This window comes from Palaemon carinicauda, chromosome 20, assembly GCF_036898095.1.
Source record: "Palaemon carinicauda isolate YSFRI2023 chromosome 20, ASM3689809v2, whole genome shotgun sequence".
Classification (NCBI taxonomy): Eukaryota; Metazoa; Arthropoda; class Malacostraca; order Decapoda; family Palaemonidae; genus Palaemon; species Palaemon carinicauda.
The window spans coordinates 38,002,160-38,007,159 of record NC_090744.1 but is presented as its reverse complement, the minus strand read 5'-3'; the positions used below and the strand labels follow the sequence as shown (position 1 = coordinate 38,007,159).

Sequence of the window (5,000 nt, the reverse complement as noted above, 5' to 3'; positions counted from 1 at the left end):
TACATTACGCTCACCAACAGCTCGTTAAACCTTCTCCCTATGGCAAGCACACATACAATGTATGTATGTGCGTATCATGATGTTCGTTTCAAGATTACAAGAAGCAAAAATTAAAAGAAAAATCAGATATTATTATAGTAAATTACATTTAAGACTATAAGAAGAAAACTGTACCTCTATACAGTATAAGTAAAATTGTGGTTAAACCACACTTAACATTACTCTTTCTAATACTGAACTTTCCAAACTATTCCCTACCATGTTTAGCTAGCTAACTGCCATCATTCTTCTCTCCTATCAGCTAAAGTAAATCTAATGCAATAGAAAATAATTTCTTCACGTTTTGTTTTATCTTATATTCATTTTTAGCATGTTTCTCTATAAGTTCAGAACTTTCTCACATCTTTCCTATTAGTCAAAAAAAATTAAATGCAATACCGTTAATCTTATATTCTGATTTATTTAAATTTTTAGAATATTTTTCTACAAGTTAAAGAAAAAGAGAGATTTGTATTTACTGTTTGTATGCATCCTATGGCGAGGGTCCTCCTCCTCCTCCTCTGATGGCCACAAGGGTGACTTATTAGGATGACCTCCCCAACACACACACACCTGCAGTGAAGTCGATAATCGATTGGAACTTTAGAAAAGGGGAAATTGGGGGCTGTGCGGAAGACACCTCTCCGTCCACTTTAGCGAGATTAATACCTAAGGTCCTACCAGACGTGGTTTGTCTACCAAAGAGAGAGAGAGAGAGAGAGAGAGAGAGAGAGAGAGAGAGAGAGAGAGAGAGAGAGAGACGCTTGAAGAAACTTGCTACTGTTATATTTGTAATTGAATTTTCCATGGTGTTTTCATTTTTGAGTTTCTCAATAGGGTTTAGTGGTGTTATCCTTAGCATTGGGGTAGGTATTTTATGAGAGAGAGAGAGAGAGAGAGAGAGAGAGAGAGAGAGAGAGAGAGAGAGAGAGAGAGAGAGAGAGAGAGAGAGGGGTTATCTTGTTTTGTACGAGATCAGATATTGTTTTATTATCTTTGAGAAATAAACGTTGACAAATCTTTTCTAATACTTTGCTTTTATGGATTGATAAGTTTGGTTGAGTTGGCCTCGCTTTTAATGCCTTAAATATAATTAAAGCATTATAGCTATAGCAGATGCTAAAACAATATTAGGGGGTTGAAGGATAGAAATTTTTCATGATTACTTCGTCTTTGGTTTTGCCATAGAAAAAAAGAAATTGAATTTGAAATTTCATTTCTTACGGTATATTCATCGTGTTAAGTTCATTCAATATTTTTCATCGTAATGAATTGTGGATATTAGACACAAATGAACGAGAAAAATAATGGCTAGTGCTGGTTTCGTAGTATAGACGGCTGAGAAGATAGGGTGAATGTTTTGTTGTTGAGTAGAAGTGGCCAAGTGGTTGTTGTTGTTGTTGTTGTTTTTTTTTTTTTTTTTTTTTTCCCAAGTGGTAGAAGGAAGTATAGGAAGACGTAGAAATTACTGGACAACGGTTCTGTATGTCGTTGGGAAGAACGAGCCTAAAAATCAGTAAAGTGCTGCAGGGTGTGCATTATACAGTATATAGTAGGTAATGGCTCACTGTAAGTAGAGGCCGACGTGCTCCCATAGACAAATTATACATTTAGGGTAGGAATAAGGCAATAACCATCTTATATTTTGTTCCTTACTTGGAGCCATCCTCTATTAGAGGAAATGGCCTGATGCTGATATATATATATATATATATATATATATATATATATATATATATATATATATATGTGTGTGTGTGTGTGTGTGTATGTATGCATATATATATGTATATATATATATATATATATATATATATATATATATATATATATATGTATATGTATATATATATATATATATATATATATATATATATATACACACTGTATACACAGCATATTTATGAAGTAAAATTGAAAAGACCAATTACATCATTAAATCACACAAGTAAACGAAATGATGATTCAAAATTTTAATATCACCAAAGCACGTGATCAAAACCCATATTATTGTACCATGGTCTAAATGGTAGAACCACGGAACCTCTTACGAACTGCGGCTGCTCTTTATTACCAGGCCTTTTACATAAATAACAGACGACTAATTATTTTTTATGTTACTTTATATGAGAGAGAGAGAGAGAGAGAGAGAGAGAGAGAGAGAGAGAGAGAGAGAGAGAGAGAGAGAGAGAGAGAGCTGCCATGAACCCGAACAAGAAACGAATCGCAATGTTGCTTATTCATTCTCAAGACAAAACTATCGAACAATCTGATATTTATTAAATGACGTAATCTTTGATACATACACGCCTTTTCATTAATTACTGTTTATTAAAGAAATATCATACAGCAATAAAATATTGCTGTAATACAAGAGAATGCCATAAGAATATATATGATATAATATATATATATATATATATATATATATATATATATATATATATATATATTATATATATATATGAATATATATATATATATATTATATATATATATGAATATATATATATATACATGTATATATATATATATATATATATATATATATATATATATATATTATATATATGTATGTATGTATTTAGTGAGGTCTGTTATTTTATGGACATAATTCGTGGTATGATAGTGAAACAATATCCAACAGCTTTTGTAGATTTGAGAAGAAAGCCCTCAGAAGAATATTGGGAGTTAAATGGCAGGCCAGGACTAGGAATGAAACTATAAGAGAGATTACTCGAGTACCATATATGGATGAAATCATGGTAATGGGAAGATATAAATAGTTTGGGCATGCTCTTCACACTCCCAAAGAGAGATTATTTCACCAAACATTTAATTAGGCCACACAAGGCACTAGAAGAGTTGGAAGACCCAGGCCTACATGGCCGAGGAGTATGAAGCGTGTAGTGGGAGAGGATAAATGGAGAAGTTTTGATTTAAAAGCTCAAGATAGAGACGGCGGGCGAAATCTAACAGACCTTTTGCGTCAATAGGCGTTGGAGGAGATGATGATGATATATGCAGTATATATACGCACACACACACACACACACATACATATATATATATATATATATATATATATATATATATATATATATATATATATATATTTATATATTATTAAATGCTAAGCTACAACCCTAGTTGGAAAAGCAGGATGCTATATATATATATATATATATATATATATATATATATATATATATATATATATATATATATATATATATATATATATAATTACTCTAGCAAGACGAAATAAGAAAAAATGAAACTTTCGGCCATAGGAAAAGGGAAAACTGAGAGCGAAGAAGTGAAGGTCTAAAACATGTTTTTAATGAAGGCTGTTGTTTTTTTACGAAAATTTCCGAACTAAAGATTAATAAATGTAGGCTTTTTTGTTGGGAGAGGCTTAATTAACGAGTCTGATAAGTTTTCCAAATTATTTTCGTCGGGAAGTCTTCTCTCACTGACGCGGCCGTTTTTATTATATATAGATTTCATTAATTAAGCATCATTATCGATCAGATGGACGGAAGTATCTTGGGCCTTGATTATTCTTTAATGAATTATGGAAAGTTATATGGCTCAAAACATCGTCATAAAGATTTACATGTATCCATCCAAAGCTATATTTATAGCCGTATATGTAAAATTTCAAATTAAAATTTTCATTGAACCTCACATATACATAATTTATATACCGCTCCAAAATTTGGTCACAACTGTAATGTAGCATCTATAATATTTTATAGCCTTGTGATAAAGAAAGCCAGACTTAGAATTAATTACGAACATGATGGTACTGTCTGGAGAGCATAGTCTGATTTATACAATTTTTTAAGCAACTTGCATAAAGAACTAACTAACTATATATATATATATATATATATATATATATATATATATCACACACACATGTATATATATATATGTATAATATATACTATATATATATATATATATATATATATATATATATATATATATATATATATATATATACGCCCATTACCTTTGTGTTAATTAACATACATACAATTTATTACAGATGACGTTTTAAAATTAGTAATTTAATCAGATTTCACCCCCAAACTTTGTCTTCGTAAAGACTCGAATTGAAGAACAGTTTACTCAAAATTAGTGTAGCTCTTATATCGATTTCTAAGAAGTTATCCGCCCGATATTATTTTCTCTCTCTCTCTCTCTCTCTCTCTCTCTCTCTCTCTCTCTCTCTCTCTCTCTCTCTCTCTCTCTCATGCAGCGAGGTAAACTTTCTGCAGTCCTCTAAATCCTGCGAGAAAACGCTCCGGAGAATCGTAAAGTGCAGACCCCTTAAAAGGGAGAGGCCGGAAATATCTACTGCATTTTTAAATGGCAAATGTTCCTTAAACGAAAATGAAGTCTGGAAGGGACTTAAAAGGCCTCTTTATTCTCCCAAACATTGATACGCAGAAAGACTGGCTCCTGGAAAGATCTTGCTATATTCTCCACCCACCTGGATATTAAGCGTTCAGGGCGGTAGTAAGTTCTGGTTGCAACGGAGCTGGCGAGAGAATGCCTCTGGCCTTTATGATAATGGTGCGTTTTTCATTATTCTTCACTGAAGGGGCTGTGCAGATGTCTGCTCCTTTCACAGGGTTAATTGCAAATGTAACTGTTTTCTTTTCATTTCTTGGGGGTGTCTTTAATGAGAGAGAGAGAGAGAGAGAGAGAGAGAGAGAGAGAGAGAGAGAGAGAGAGAGAGAGAGAGAGAGAGAGAGAGAGAGAGAGAGAATGTCTCTCTAACTGGAATTCCAATGATAGTTGCGCTTACACAAAGTTATTGATGCAATAATTATGTGGATTATTTTCTTGAATATCCCAGAGTGTGAAGTCATGTGTAAAAGCTCGTATAAGCTCGTAAAAGTTTCCATATATAAGATCAGTAAATTACGGAAGCAAGGAATACTTCA

General features: G+C 32.4%; 1 protein-coding gene across 1 annotated transcript in view; it reads left to right on the top strand.

The window, feature by feature from the left end:
- LOC137659741 (uncharacterized) overlaps nt 1–5,000 on the top strand; it is a 307,064-nt gene that overhangs the window by 297,092 nt on the left and 4,972 nt on the right. The gene's annotated exons all lie outside the window — the stretch shown is intronic.